A 15,049-nucleotide genomic window follows, 5' to 3' on the forward strand; every position below is an offset into this window, starting at 1 on the left:
TAACTTTGGCTTGAAATCTATTTTGTTTGATATGAGTATGGACACTCCTGCTTGTTTCCGCAGTCCATATGAGTGGAATGATTTTTCCCAGCCTTTCACCTTCAGTCTATGTATATCTTTTCCTATCAAATGCGTCTCCTGTAGGCAACATATTGTTGGATCTTTTTTTGTGATCCATTCGACTAGCCTGTGTCTCTTAATTGGTGAGTTTAAGCCATTAACATTTAGGGTTATTATTGAGATTTGGTTTGTTCCTCCAGTCATATTTGTTTATTTATGTTACTAAACCTGATTAGATTTCCTCTTTGATTACTTTCCCCCCTTTACTGTCCTACCTCCCACTGATGGTTTTCAATGTTATTTTCAGTTTCCTCTTCCTGTAATGTTTTGCCAAGGACTTTTTGAAGAGATGGTTTTCCAGCTACGAATTCTTTTAACTTTTGTTTATCGTGAAAGGTTTTAATTTCATCTTCCATCCTGAAGCTTAATTTCGCCGGATACACGATTCTTGGTTGGAGCCCATTTTCTTTCAGTGTTTGAAAAATGTTATTCCAGGATCTTCTAGCTTCCAGAGTCTGTGTTGAGAGATCAGCTGTTATCCTGATTGGTTTGCCCCTAAATGTAATCTGCTTTCTTTCTCTTGTAGCTTTTAAAATTCTCTCCTTATTCTGTATGTTGGGCATCTTCATTATAATGTGTCTAGGTGTGGATCTCTTATGATTTTGCACTTTTGGCGTCCTGTAGGCTTCTAGGATATGGGATTCTGTTTCATTCTTCAAGTCTGGGAAGTTTTCTCGTATTATTTCATTGAATAGATTGTTCATTCCTCTGGTTTGTAGCTCTGTGCCCTCCTGTATCCCAATGACTCTTAAGTTTGGTCTTTTAATGTTATCCCATATTTCTTGAATGTTCTGCTCATGGTTTCTTAGCAGTCTTGCTGAACTGTCTATGTTCTTCTCAAGTTGAAATACTTTGTCTTCATTGTCTGATGTTCTATCTTCTAAGTGATCTATTCTGCTGGTAGTATTGTCAATTGAGGTTTTAAGTTGGTTTATTGCTTCCTGCATTTCTAGGATTTCTATTTGTTTGTTTTTTATTACTTCTAACTCCCTGTGAAAATGATCTTTTACTTCCTGGATTTGTTTATGTAGTTCCTTGTCAAAGTGATCTTTCATTGTCTGATTTTGCTGTCTCATGTCTTCCTTGAGGGTCCAAATCATCTGAAGCATGTATATCCTGAACTCTTTATCTGACATTCCATCTGTTGCAGCTATTACCTCTTCTAGAGTTGAGTTGACCTGCATTGCTTGTGGTCCTTTCTTTCCTTGTCTTTTCATGTTGTTTGCGTTTCTTTCTGCTTGGTGAAACTGTTGTGTTTTTGAAATTTTTCCCCCTGTTTATTTATGTTGCTCTTGTATAGTTGGGATATCTCTCTTGTAGGGCGGGTAGTGGCTGTGATCCTCCTCTAATTAGGGTGATCTATCCACTACGCTGGTTGGTCGTAGGTCTGCCCGCCCTGCGGGCACGGGTGGCTGCTCTACTCTGCCCCCACTCCAATTGCGGTGACGTTCCTACCACGTCCTCGGATCGTTGGTCCTGATCCGGATGTGGGCAGCAGCTCTTCTCCACCCCTACTCCAATTGATGTGACGTGTCTACCACGCTGGTCAGCCTCCAAGCCTGTTCCGCCGGTGGGTCTCAGATCTGCCCACCCTGCGGGCCTGGGCGGCAGTTCTGCTCAACCCCCACTCCCAGTAGGGGTACCTAACTGCCTCTCCAACGGGTCTCTGGGCTCCTTCCGGATGCTGGCGGCGGCTCTGTTCAACCCCCACTCCAACCAGTGTGACGTGACTGCCTCAATGCTACTCGTCCACCACACTGGCAGGCTGCCGAGCCTGTCCTGCCAGTGGGACGCAGGACTGCCTACCTTGCAGGGTCAGACGGCAGCTCTTCACGGCCTCCACTCCAAGTGGGTTGACTTGGCTACCCTGCCGTCGGGTCGCTGGTCCTGTTCCAGGTGTGGGCGGCTACTCTCCTCGGCCCCAGCTGCAGTTGGGGTGTCGCGATACCACACCGGCGGGACCCTTAGCCTGCTCTGGGCGCAGGAGGCAGCTCCACTCTGCCCCCCAGGCCCCCGCAGCACCCAGCAGAACCCGGACCAAGAAGCAGTCCCTGTAGGATCCCCAACCCTGAGCCAGAGCCGCTTCGGGAGCCAGGAGCCGGTCTCTCCGATCCCCGCCACGTTCTGCTAGGAGCAGGCTCCTCAGGGCAACCGCCGCGGGTTCCCCAATCCCAGGCCAAAGCAGCCCCGGGAGCCCAAGCCTGGCCGCACCAGACTCTCCCTGCTTGGTGTCCAAGCCTGGCCGCACCAGACTCTCCCTGCTCGGTGCACGCTCCACTGTCCGCTGGGAGCAGAGTCTAAGACGCACTTCCCGCGGGCTCCCCAGCTCCGGGCCAAAACTGTTCCAGGAGACAGAGTCCCGCTGCCCCTCGTCGCAAGTTTCACTTGTGGCTGGCCTCAGCTCGCGGTCCCCGCAGGCTCCGCGGCCCTGGGCTCAAGCAGCCACGAGAGCCAGAACCCAGCCTCTCCGATCCCTGCCACACTCTGCTAGGAGCAGGCTCCACAGAGGTACCCCAGCCTCAGGCCCAAGCAGCCCCGGGAGCCCGAGCCTGGCAGCTCCAACCTCTCCCAGCTCAGTGTACGCTCAGACAGGGGCAGGGTCAAAGACGCAGTCGCCGCGGGTTCCCTAGCCCCGGGCCAAAACTGTTCCGGGAGTTAGAGCCACGCCGCCCCTCAGCGCACAATCCACTTGTAACTGGCCTCCGCCCGGAGTCCCTGAAGGATCTCCCGCCCTGGGCCAAAGCAACCCGGGGAACTAGAATCTGGCCGCTCAAAGCCCGGCGCCCGCCTTGCCAGGGGTGAGGCCTGAAGAGTATTCTCCTCAGAGTTTCCAGTCCCGAGCCTGAGCGATCTGTCTGCGCGACGCAGGCAAATACCAGCCTGGAATCACCTGTTCTGTAGTTGAATGAGCTGAGATCAGTAGAAAACAGGGATGATTGCATCAGCTCTCCATGATGGCGGCTGCTGTCCTCCTCCGTGTTCCGACCGGTGTCGGGAATCAAACTAGACCGGTTCTCTCCTCTGTTTCAAAGCTGGAACTCAGCACTCAGCGCGGCCAGTGTGCCACTGGCAGGAGCCTCCAGAATCCGCTTCGCTGTAATCCCGCTCTGGTACCTCGCGGCTAATTAACTCGGGCGCGTCCCAGACTCCATCCCCGGGGCGGTCCGCCGACCAGGTACTGCTTCCCTCCGTGCGGAGAAATCGCCCGCGACCAAGCCCCTGCAGCCGAATCCCGCGCGCTGGAATTCTGTCCTCTAGATTCTGGAGCACCTCAATTTCACTGGGGATTCCCACCAAGGTAGCCTTCAGCCGTTTCACCTCGTGTTTCTCCCGCACAGTGGCGCAGCGTACTGCTGTGCTGCACTCCCTTCGCCGCCATCTTCCCTCCCCCACTCCATAACTCATATTTTGGTGCCTGTCCCTTGTGAGGCTGAGCTGTGTCTTCAGCTTGTGTGGATCAGTTGGACCCTTGCACCATTTTTCAAAATATGCGTTAGCTTGCTGTTTATATGTTCCTGTTTCTTGCAACCAAGAAATCCTTAATGAATAAAAGACAGAGTAAAGCAGCTTGGAAATATCAAATAGTTACAGTTATCAACCCTGTGATCCCATTCCATTGGTGGGTTCGGTGTTTAGGCTTCCCCAGTAGTCTCCAGGAATGTACCAACTCCTCCTCCTAAGGAAAAGGTAGAATTGAAACCATTGTCTCCAGCAGGCTGATCCTTCTTGCCAAGTCTGGAGTCCAGAACAGCTATAGAGGTCTGTCCTCACCCGAGTTCTGCTCTAGGGAGGAAGGCAGGCTTGGGAAGACTGTGATTTTGGCCAGTGTAGGAGTGAAGACTGGGAGCTTGGTATGACCAATATTAAGTCACTATGTGACAGGAGCAGATAATCTGCATGAGGGACATAAAACAAAGGGACTGGATCCAACCATCACTTTGAAGATTGTTGTTGTTTGTTGGCTAAGAATCCTTACCAGTTACTTATTGAGAAAAGCAGAGATCAGAACTCATCAGGTGTCCCCTGTATAAAGAAAAAAAGCAAATCCTATGTAGTTCCATTCTACAATGTGGCTTTGGTTGGCCTCCATGCATCATTTATCTCCATTAATTTTGAGTTAAGACTTTCTCTGGGCTGTGACTTGGGGCAGGTATTGCACTTGTTGAATAGCTGGGCACAACTGTGTTATTACTATGAGTCCCAGAGTGGGAAACCAGAGGCCTCACAGTGGGCGGCCTTGGTTTTGCTGTTCATGTGGCTAACCATACGTGGTGGAGATAGACTGAATGTGGGCTTGGATCCCTTCTTTCCAGTGGACCACGTGGCAAATGTGTGCCTCCTTATTTCCACAGAATACTCCCATGCACACAGGCTAGTTTGTTTTTGTTATCTCCTAAGTAAAATGACATGGGATGGCTGATTAGGTTTTCTGCCGGTTGTCTTGCTGCCAGCCCACAAATCCTGTGTGGTAGGTGGAGCGGAAAGCGTGAGACTCAGGCTCTGGAGCTAGCCTGTCTGGGTTAAATCCCAGCCCTAGTGCCTCTTAGCCGCTCTCCCTGGAGTCACTTGAATCTCTGTGCCTTTCCCCATGTCTATGAAATGGGGACAATATCACCTACCTCATGTGGGTTAAGCACAAGGCACAGCACATCTGCTCACAGGTGGTACTCTGAGCCCCCTCCTTGGTCTCCATGGAAAGTAGAAGACCTCATGTTCACAGACAGTTCTGTCTGGTGGTTCTACTGAAGATTCTGGGAGTCAGGGACAAATACACATACAGACTCCCGTGTCCTCAGAAGTCCTCTGACTGTCACCCTGAAGCCCAGCTTCTGCTTGTCTCAGAGTGCTCTTTCTATGTCTCCATTGATGTGACACCAGGGATGAAGGAAAATGCACTTGCCAGGGGACATTTTTCTGCATTCAGGGAAAGTTCTGGATGTTTCTGTGACCTATAGTTCTGGGGCTATAGGGGTGTGGGGGGGTCACCTCTGTGCCTCCTTGGGCATTTCCAGGAAAGACGTAGGATCTTCAGTTAGTGTGAATTTCAGATGAACAACAAATAACCTTTTAAGTGTTAAGTTTTCCCTAAATATTGCATGAACATACTTAGACGAAAAATATATTTTTGTTTATGCAAAATTAAAATTTAAGTAGACATCCTCCAATTTTCTTTGCTCTCTCTGGCTGCCTTATCCTGCAGGCCCCTCTACATTGCCCTTCATGAGTCATTTGTTGATTGGACTTTCCTCCTCTCTCTCCCAGTCCCATGAAGGCAGAGACAACATCTGATTCAATTTGTGTCTCCAGCATCTAAACAGTCCCCAGCACTTAGTAGGTGCTGAGTAGGTGTTTTCTGGACAGATGGTGCCAGGGGTATCATGTGCTTCTCCCTGTCCTCAACGCTCCTTGGTGCCCACACTCATATGCACACAGCAGCTTTCCAAGTTCATGGGTTTTCTTCCATTTCTCAGGAAACCACAGGGTGTTTTAATACTGGGAACCCCCAGCTGCTCCCTGCCATGGCTTCAAGTCACCCCAACAGCTCTGCAAGGTCTTAGATCATAAAAGGTCAGAGCCCTCGGATCTGTGCTGATTTGGGTCACCATTTCCTTGAGACTTCCTCTGCTTCTTCTTTGATTAAAGCCCTGTTTGCTTCGCCTCTCGCTTTTTTAGCAATTACACTAATTAAGCTAATTTTTCTTTGTTCTCTCTTTACAATTTGCATAAATGGCAAATTTATATATAGTGTCCCTAATTCTCCTGTAACTGCTCTGTAATTAACAGGATGCTCAGGCTAAATATAAATAAGTGCAGAAGGAAAAACAGCCTTCTGCTAAAATACCAATAAAGGCTGGGATTAAAAAAAAAAAAGGCAGAGAGAAGAAAACAATTCTGAGCCCTGTTCTAAACTCATTATGTTTGATTGGGTCACAGTTGGAGGATGCTAGCTAAAGGTCAGCTCCTGCATGAGTGTCTCGTGGAGAGCCCTGCTTCCCGGAGCAATTGCAGGACAGAATGTGGCCATTCGCTTGCAATTGTAATACCATACAATTTCTCAAGGGGTGGAGCAGCATGGTATGGGAGTGATATAGCAGTCAGGGGGCTGGGGCTATAGTTCTATTTCTGACTAGCTGGGTCACCTTGAGCCAAGGAACAGCAAAACCAAGTACCTGAGCTCCGGTGCTTTCTGGTCACCACATTCTGGAAGACTTAGTTGCCCATCATCCCATTATTTCCCAAGTGTGAGAGTGTCCTTGTGATGGAGATGTGCTTAAAGACAGCACTTCATCAAAATTAAGACCTCCTTCCACAAATATAAATTCATAAGTTGTCACACAGCTAATATAAGGGTCCTTTGCCAATTCCTTTGGAGTAGTGGCTACAGAGGTGACCCTTGGATCATGGTCTTAGCTCTGCCCCTTGATCCGTAACCTTGGGAAAATTGCTTTATGTGTCTAAGTTCCTTTTTCCTTGGAGTGGAAGGTATCAGCATCATGAAGCGTGGGTAGGATTAAAGACGAGCATTAAAACCCTCAGCAGTGACTATCGCCAGCCAGCCCCCAAGGTGATTATATTCAAGGCTTCCCAAGGTACTGCTTCAGTCTTCTCTGGCTTCAGGGTAACCAAGGAAACTGTTTCCAGCATGTGGCTCCAGATCCTAACCCTGGGTGCTTTCACCAAGGAACCCTGGGAAGGCCTGTCCAGGAAAACTTTCCCCAAATCCCAGCACTGTAATCATAATCACCCTAGAAACAATATCAATGCTTCATTTTGTCACTATTTCCAGAAAATCCTATGGAGAGTCTCCTATGTGCCAGGTAGTGCCACAATCACTGGGCACAGGGAGGTGAAGGAGGCTGACCTCCAGTGGAGAGATACAGGTGAGCAGAGAACCCCAAAAGGTGAGTCCGGGCGATGCTGGTCTCAGCTGCTCAGGGGAGCTGGGGCCCTCCTGGGGACCAGAGATCTCCAAAGGCTGTTGGGTTCACACCACAGGTAGGTGCTCCATTTTGATATGGGATGATCGCTTAGGACTTTTCTCCTGTTTTTTTTTTTTTTTTTCTATTTTATCCATGCCTTTAAAAAATTGTGTTTTGGTGTATGCTTTATATTATGCATTATATACTAGAATATGCATAACTTATAAATAAATAATACATATGCACAGGAGTGCCTGATCACGAGGTTTTTATTAATAGTGGAGCGAGATCAAAGGATACAGAAGATAGTCAGCAAAGTGAAGATCAAAGAACACAGGGTAGAGGAGGAAGGTTCCCCTGAAGAGAATCCTGGCAGCTGTGACTCTCTGAAGGGAGGGGCTACTTCCCTCTTCTTCCTTGCCAACCCCCTGCTGAGCAGAACTGTCATCTAGGAAAGGAGTGAGTGTGGAAGGGGAGAAGAGGTGCCTCCTAAACTGTCCATGTATTAAACACCGGGTGTATCCCGTCCAAATTCATGGCTGAAGCTCTTACCCCCCTGTGTTGCCACTTGGAGATGGGGCCTTTGGCAGGTAATTAGGCCTCAGTGAGGTCCTGAGGGTGGGACTGTGACGTGACTAGGGCCTTATAAGAAGAGGAAGACACCGAGCTCCCTCTCCATGTGCACACACCCAGGATATTTGTCAGCTTTGCGTTGCTGTAACCAAAATACCTGCAAGAGGTGAAGAGTTTATCTGGGCTCAAGTTTCAGAGGCTCTGCCCCCGGTGAGCCAGCTCCATGGCTCTGGGTCTGAGGCAGGGCAGAACATCATGGTGGAAGGGCTCGGTGGAGGAAAGCTGCTCACCTTGGGGCAGCCAGGAGGCAGAGAGAGGAGGGGGGAAGTCAGGGACCAGATATAATCCCCATGGGCACACCTACTTCCTCCAGACTCACTCTCCCTGCCTATAGTTACTACCCAGAGCACAAACTCTCCATTCATCAAATGGGTTAAACCACTGACCAGGTATAGTTCTCATAATCAAATCACTTCTCCTTCTGCATTCACACAGGCGTTTTGTTGGACACCGTGTATTACACCATAACACCAGTGAAAACCCACGAGAGAGAGAGCACATAATGAGAAGGTGGCCATTTGCAATCAGGACAAGAGTCCTCACCTGAACCCGACATGCTGGCTCTCTGACCCCAGACTTCTAGCCTCCAGAACTGTGAGAAACAAATGCTGTTGTTGAAGACACTCAGTCTGTTTTGTCATGGCAGCCTGAGTGAAACTAGACACCACAGTTTCATGACACCCCATGGCAGCAAACGGAGCAATTTTCTTAGAGAAGGGGAGGCATACCCCAGGATGAGGGAGGGACATGGGCTAAAGGGCATAGGCTGAGGCAGCTGTGTGTTTACAGGACCACAGCAGCTTGCCATAGAGTGGAATTTGAAGTAAAGTTGAAGGTGTGACAGGGTCAGGTGACGGATGCCCCCTTGATCAGGCTGATGTGCTTGGCCTTCAGTGGGCAGTGGAGTCGCTGCAGGGAACACACAGAGCTGGAGCTCAAGCCTTTGGGTGGACCACTGTCTAGCAGAGTGGAGGGCGGAACACACTCACATGAACACACACTCACACGAACACACGTCTTACTCAGAATCTCAGGGGAACTCCCATCATTTCCTCCAAATGCATGACTGGAGGTTGGGCTGAGGGTCTATTGTCTGAGATGTTAAGAAAGTGACTTCCAGGGGGTCCCCAAGGCCACTCCAGGTTTGATGATTCCCCAGGAGGAGTCACACACAGGTCTCAGCAGATGGTCATATGACTTATGACAGTAAAAGACACAAAGCAATGTGAGCAAAGGGAAAAGTGGATGTCAGGAGTCCAGGGAAAACCGAGGACTCGGTTTTCCAAGGGTCCCCTAGCAGGGGAGTCACATGGAGAGGGCACAATTCCTCTACAACGAGTGGCGATGATGGGCACGAGGTACATATCATTGGAGATGTGCCCAGAGTTCTCCCTGAGGCTGGTCACACAGGTGCCCCCTGCCTGGCATGGGGAGGAGGTCCCAGCAGGAGAGCAGGAGCTCGGCATGAACCACATTGTTTGTACAAAGGTCTGAGGAACAGCGAGTCACCCTTATCATAGGAAATGGTGGGAACACTCCAAATTTCAAGTTCCTGGGCACTTGGTGAAGGGCCACTTTGGAAGAAGGACTTTCTAAGGATGAGCTGTCCCAGGCTGCTGTGTTAATTCTTCTCTGCAGAGTGGCCCTGGACATCAATACAATAATGTACTGGAGTAAGAAGATACAACGCAGAATATACCAATGGGGTGGCGCGAATCTCCATGTGGCCTCAGCAGGCAACTTGGACCCTGAATGTCATAATGTTCAGGTCCTTGATGAGAGATTGACACCGTGTCACAGTGTTTATGGGAGTTAAAGGGGATGGTGTCGGAAAGTGATGGAGTGAGCACTAGATACTCAGCATGGTGTTTGGCACAAGAGAGGCTGCCAAAGCCGTGGCCAGCAGAAATGATCTCCCAAGAGGTGGTTCCAAGGGTCATTGAGGGTCTCAGAGTCATTTCCTTACTTTTTCTGTTTGATGGAATTCAAAGAGCCTTCATTTCATCTTTGCATCACTGGGGAAGTATCCTAAAAAATATGTTCTAAAAAAATCCAAGAATTTTTTTTCTTTTGCATTTTGGTTGGAAGCAATATTTGCAATGTTTTGGGGAGCATGAGGGTAGTTGTTTTTACTAATTATCTTGTAGTCCATATTTAATGGTGTCAGAGTGAGTGCCTTTTGTTTAACTATAGAAGCTCCTTCTAGCCTCATTATCCTCTAAAAACAGGAATAAAAACACTTCCTGGAATTTTTTTAAAAGAAAGCAAGATAGAATAATTATGAAAAGCTTCTTCAAGGCAAATGCACCTAATGCCATTTCTCTCCCTGAAAGTAAATGTTGATTATTTAAGATCCCAACTTAAGCAATAGTTTTTTCCCCAAGCCCAGCTAATTCCAAGAGACTCCTCAAGTTAATACTTTTTGATATTTGGCTTAAAATCCTAATCATTTTTGTTTCACTCTTAAAAGATGAGGTTCTCTCTTTGCATTAGCCCCTGGACCTCAGCTGCAACAGGAAGAACGTATTTCTGGATCACGGGGCATGTTGGCTGCTGCAGTTCGGTTTGGCTCTGACCACATGTTTTCTCATTCTGGGATCTACACTGAAGGTGCAGCCCCTACGTGGGGCACTCTCATCTTTAAAACTTAGGAGAACAGAGATGGCCATGCCAGGCCAGCAATCACACTGAAGTCTGCTCAGACGTGGTCCTGATGCTTTTGCTCACGTTGCCTCTACCAACGCCTGATGTCCATGGAGCAAAGCAGCATGGCCCTGGTCTGCAGGAGGGGGTTCCCTACCACCAATGGCAACACAGACTGCTGCTCAGCCTCTTAGCAATTCCTCGTGGGCCTCTGTTCTCCATTAGTGATGTCTATAAATTTGCTTTCAAGTGAAGAGAGGTTGGATATTTTTTCTTTTGTGACTTCAGAGCAGCTCTTACAGGGCTCTCGAATGCTGGGCACTGTCTCATAGACAGCATTTCCCTAGGTATGAAGTGGGATGTTATCAGTGCTCTTAGGCTAATTGGATCACAAGGTAATGTGGGAATGTTTTTTGGTCAACAACACAAAGTTGACTAAAATGTAGCATGTAAGTACATTTTTCAAAGGAACTCATGAGGTTCTAACTCCCCCATTAAGTAGCTATTAAAGCCAAGTAACTGATCAGGGAAGAATCACAGGGCCACAGTGAATGTAAACATGAGAAATTTTTTTTGAGCACAACTCAAGCCAACCCCAAAGTGCAGGGTATTTAATGCCCCCCAGATCAGCTCCCAGCCAACAGGGCGGCAGATCCACAGATAAATGCCACAGGTTTGCCGACCTTCAGTGGCTCAGTTCTGCAGTTTGTTCTGCAAGGTTCTAAAATGGTCCCAGGAGGACAGGACTCCAGCTACTGGCCTATGCACCGACTGACCTTTCCCCCTCACCGTCACTTTTCCTGTTCCTTGAGTCCAGTTCCAGGGGTCACCTGATTTAGTCTGCTCTTTCATTTGTCAGACACAAACGGATAAGCAGGGGAAGGACAATAAAGGTGACTTAAAACACAGGGAGCTCCACCTGCAAGAGGGAAGCCTGAATGTTAAAACCTTCCCCAAACAAGGACATGTCACATCCCCCTGCCTCCCCGTGGCCTGGACCCTCCCTTATCACTGAAACCTGTGTTGCATACCCCAATCACCCTGGCAACCAAAACATCCAGAACTTCCAAAGCTCACTGAGTGCTATTCAAAGGGTAACAGACTGGTTATGGGGAAGGAAATGGAGGCAAAAGCAGGGGTACTCAATTTCCTAAAAACCAGCTCTCTGAGCTCCGTGCCATCTTCCCTTGGAGGCTCTTTAAGAAGTTCCTGTGCTGTCTGTCAAAAGTCAGAAGCCTGCTTTCCTGAGCAACATGTCTGGCATTTTTCTGGCCAGATTGCAGGAATTGGGGTGGAGAGGGGCCTCTGTGGTTGCTCAGTTCATGGCAGGCCTCTGCCCTGTACCTTGTGGACCCAGTGTGGCAGCAGTGGCTTGGAAACAAGCACGGAGAATGATGGACAGGAGGAGAAGGGGGCGGCCCCGGGGGGTGGGTGAGGAGGGCTTCCTGAAGGTCAAGTCCACACTTTGCTCATAAAGCCTCTTCTTTCTCAAGACTGAACAGTCTTGGAGCTTGAAAGCAGGAACTCCCCCAACCCCGCGTCCTCTCTGCCTCTGTGGGGAGAGATGCTGGTGGGAGCCCATTCACGATCCCTCACCCCTCCTGCTGCTGTGGAAGGTTCTGATCAGAGGGAGAAGTATTCTCTCTGGGGATCTCTTGCCCTCTCACAATTTGCCAGACACCTCCTCAGCCAGCTCCCCCAAACCCACTGCAGCCAACTGAGACTCAAAGAGAAAGCAGATCTAAATGGAGGGTCAGAGAGAAAGGACCGCTGCTCTCGGGCCCCGTGGCCATCCACCAGAGGCTTGGAGGCAAGCGGCCTGCCACACAGGACGGCCCCTCTCATGGCTGTGGCAGACACAGCTGGACTCTATGAGGTTTTACATATACTTCATTTTAATTTTTGTATAGTTCTTAAACAGCCTAATTAAATAATATGAACATACTTATTGTTTTATTTTTTTTCAGTGCCTCACGCATGCTAAGCCAGTGCTGTACTTCTGAGCTATAGCCCAACCCTTCAGACATATTCTTTTTTAAACAAAAACTTATGATCATTAACATATATTATTGTACAAATTAATGGGCCTCACTGTAGCGTTTATGTAATGCATATCTCATGCCTTGGTCACGTCCACTTTCCCTTCTGCCTTCTCCTTTCCTCTCCTTCCCCTTCCTGGATAAGCCATCTTCTACTTTGTTTTTTATTTTACTTTACATGTATGAGAGAAAACACGCCCTACTTGTCTTTCTGTGTCTGCTTATTTTACTCAGCACCTCTACTTTAACAGGGAAGAGCTTGTGATGGGGAATGGTAGCTATTTGATGCACCTGAGGGCAACTGCCCTAAGTGGTGGATTTCTGGCCTCCAGAGGCTTCAGGCATTCCCCCAGACTCTGGCACCCTCAAGTGTAGAGATCCCCTTGTCCCATCTTGTAAAAATTAATTTCCCCGTGCACTCACTGAGCTCCAGATAGGAGCCTGGCCCTGCTACAAACTGGACATGAAAGATGTAAAATGCTAAAACAAAATAGAAACGGAAGAAATTGTATTTGCCCTCAAGCCCTCACAAATTGGTAGAGACACAGACCTGTGAAAAATCATTTATTGCAAATCATGAAAAGCCCAAGTATCAATGTCAGTACCTACACAGAAAGGAAGAGGAACTGAGGATTGTCACAGTCTCACATCATTAAAATTCCACTCCACCCAGAACCTCAGAGTGTGACCCTGTTGGAAATGTAATGGGTTAGATAGATCCTATTGGATTAGCCTAGGCTGTAGATCCAGTGCCTGATGTCCCTGTGAGATCATATGAAGACCAGAGGGATGTGTGGACAGAAACACCAGGACTTGTGGCAACTCCCAGAGTTAGGGACATGCATGGCCTTCAAAGGGAACATGGCCCTGCTGACACTTGATTTCCAACCTTCATCCTTCAGAATGGTGAGACTACATCTCTGCTCTTTTAAACTATCCAGCCGGTGGCATTTTGTTATGTCAGCCCTGGGAATCTGAGGCAGTCATCCAACAGAGGAGCTTGGTTTCATCCTACAGGATATGGTGAGTTGCTGAAGGGCAGATTCTGTCTTTAACATTAGGCTTATTCATATTTGTATGCCTTCTTTCTGCCCTGACCACCACTGGAGCTCAAGGAAGCCAGTTCCATCCCCTACACAGACCGCAGCCTGTCTGCACTCCTCCTGGCCCGTCCACCATGCACAGCCCACTCATCCACTCCGACAGAGCACCAATATATTAAACAGCTGCATCTCATGTAATTCAGTCTATTCACTGAGATGTGGACACTTTAATCTGCCCTTTCTAGAGAGGATGATGTGTCAGCTCCATCTTCCCTGCACCTCTTGGCTCTCAGGAGTCTCCTCTTGGCTCCCTCAGCCAGTATCTGATAATCCATCAATGAATTTGCTCCAGATGGGAAAAGCTGGCTATCCCTTAGTTGTGCCTGTCCCAAATGATATTTGCCTTCTATCAGGAGAATTTAGAAAGCAGATACCTCAACTATTGGTTCTCAGTTCCAGTTACAAGATTAGAAAAATAAGATGGGTTTCCTGGGAGACTCTGCTTTAGGAGGCCTGGGTTGGCTCCATCAACTCTCCTTTTGGGAAAGTGCTATAAGAATTCTAGTGCACAACTGTGAAGTGTCTCTGCCTCAGTGGGTTCAAGCACTGGGCAGGTGAGTTCGGGGTTGGACATTTTTAGTGTAGATGGACTCAGGTACATTTGAAACCACACCATCCCATCAAGCCACACCATGGCAGTCATGGTAATAACCACAACATGCCACCAATCATCAACTCCCACCAGGGCTAGGCACCGAGTTCAGTTCCTTAAAAATGTGATCTTGGGCTGGGGATGTGGCTCAAGCGGTAGCGCGCTCGCCTGGCATGCGTGCGGCCCGGGTTCGATCCTCAACACCACATACAAACAAAGATGTTGTGTCTGCCGATAACTAAAAAAATAAATAAATATTAAAAAAATTCTCTCTCTCTCTCTCTCTCTCTCTCTCTCTCTCTCTCTTTAAAAAAAAAATGTGATCTCAATTCCTTCCAATAACCATGTGGGACAGTTTGCTTTCATTTGATGAAGAAGGAATTGAGGTTCAGTGGTAAAGCTGCCCTGCTACCAGCCAAAGCCTCCTCTCCTTACAATAGGACCCAGTTCCACCTCCTGCTTGTCTCCTGCCGACCTCAGCGTGGTTTCCCGCCACCCATAGCATCTAGCATGAACTCTAGCGCCATTCATTGTCTCCTGCCCCCTCTAGAGACAAAGCTGCTTAGTAGTGTGCTCAAAACCAGGGCAGATAAGTCAGTAGCTCCCCAGCCCTGTTAGGAAGCGTTGTAAAAATGGCGGTTCTCTTGATCTGGAAACCCTTCTGGGCTTTTCTCCAACATAACAATCTTTCTTCTTTCCTACAAAATCACTCACAACTCTCCTCTTCAGTTGGTTCTTCCCAGACCCTTGACCCCTGTCATTAGGCCCTCACCTCCATTCATCAGACTGCACTGGACATCTGCCAAGCCTAGTTTAATGATTTATACCAAATTCACCAGGGGCAACATGCTTGCCAGATTTTAGCTCATGGAACAGCTCTCAATAATTCTCAAAGATGTTATGTCACTCCTGTTTTTCTGAGGTTTAGAGAAGCTGAATTTTGGCTTGTCCAAAGTCCTACAGCTAGTAATGGGCAGAAGGAGCTCAGGACACGGCTTC

This window comes from Spermophilus citellus (assembly GCF_964194105.1).
Source record: "Spermophilus citellus genome assembly, chromosome: 14".
NCBI lineage: Eukaryota > Metazoa > Chordata > Mammalia > Rodentia > Sciuridae > Spermophilus > Spermophilus citellus.